Genomic DNA, 1751 nt, shown 5'->3' with positions numbered 1-1751 from the left:
ACGAAAATCGATAAAGTGTGACGAGTTTGACGGGTACTGACGGTGTGACGAGTTTGACGGGTTGACCGTTTGTGAAAACAAATCGTTGGTGTAAATTAAGTTTTGATGGTTCAGTGTAGTGTATAGAACATGCAAAAAAAATATCGATGTGGTGTATATGAGTTATTATAACATATTTAACATGTTTTTATTAATCGTAATTCATCTGAAAAAACAATATCTTCTACGCTAAGACAATGTGTTACACAAACTCTACTAAAACTTTAGGGTTTCACATGAGATAACATGCATTGTCAAGAAAACAAAAGATATTAAATTTAGAGACCTAGGATTAGTTTCAATCCACGATACTTATTCATCGGGGTGATAATCAATATGTTTACAATTTACAATTGTTAAATTTGCGAAATTCGATAAGGTGCGACGGTTTGATTAGTGTGACGGTGCGACGAGTTTGAAGGTGCGACGAGTCTGACGGTGAGATTATGTGGTTCTTCTGTTAAGACCTTTTTTAGAGATTGAATATGTATTCACAATGAAGATGGAAATATGACGAAAGTGTGACTTTTTGTTGAATTATGTTCATTCTTCATCTATTAATGCATTTTTTATAACACCAAATCTTCTGGAATCGAACCAAACTTAACTTTAAAATTTTTTTTTGGGAGAACATGCATTGTGAGAAACAAAAATGTGTTAAAAACTGAGAGCTAGATTTAGATTCATCGTAAGATACTTGATGACTGAGATGATAATTGATAAGTTTATAGTTTGCAGTAGCCAAATTTGCGAAAACCGATAAGGTGCGACGAGTTTGACGGGTACTAACGGTGTGTTGAGTTTGACTGGTGTGACGGTTTGTGAAAATAAATCGTTGGTCTAAATTAAGTTCTGATGCTTCTGTGTGGTGTATAGGGGTCATTATAACATATTTAACGAGTTTTTGTTATATGTAATTCATGCGGGAAAAAACTATTTCCTACCCTAAGCCAATGTGTTAGAAGACGAGTTTGACGGGTACTGAAGAGTTTGACGGGTTTGACAAGACATGAAGATTTTACCCGATAAAATATATATGATTAAAAGGATGTTTGGAGAGTACACATGATTCAAATACAACTAATTAAAAAGAGGATAATGGATTCATGAAGAAGAATCTTGATGTTCCTCTGGAGGCACCGTTACTTCTTGGCGTTCCTCATGGATTCCCTTTCTTCCCTTTCGACCTTTGGTTTATCTCTTTGTTCGTTGCTTTTTGGAAGGTGGATCTGTCGATCCAAAGGCAATGTATGAACTTTTAACATCCTTTTTTCTTTTTTCGCATCGGTTGTTTACTCTGTTGAACCGACTCCTTAGGAGTAGCAGGAACCTCCTCATGCATTGAAAAAGCCACATTCTCTTCTAAAAAACGAGGTCTCAACTCGAGCTCGGTGTTTGTGTTATAGTAACTACCCGTTGAAATATCATCCTCTTTGTTGCGCTTTATCTCAGACCAATCTTTTGCTTCAATGGTGATTCATGTCTTCTTCAGAACCCTTTCAATTTTTTCAATTATTCTTCTTTCGATTTTTTCAGTTAACCGAATGGTTTCATATGGTTAACACTTCATTGTAATCTTGGGAGTCTGATGAATGTCTTTCAAATCATATACAAAAAGAACCTGGAAAAATAAAATTAACACTCATTATCAGTTTTGTTTGACCGGTGTGACCAGTTTGACCAGTTTTATCATATTAGTCAAACTCGTCAAA

The sequence above is a fragment of the Tarenaya hassleriana genome, unplaced genomic scaffold, assembly GCF_000463585.1.
Source record: "Tarenaya hassleriana unplaced genomic scaffold, ASM46358v1 Cleome39, whole genome shotgun sequence".
NCBI lineage: Eukaryota > Viridiplantae > Streptophyta > Magnoliopsida > Brassicales > Cleomaceae > Tarenaya > Tarenaya hassleriana.
The sequence above is the reverse complement of the archived record's forward strand: the minus strand, read 5'-3'. Positions refer to the sequence as shown.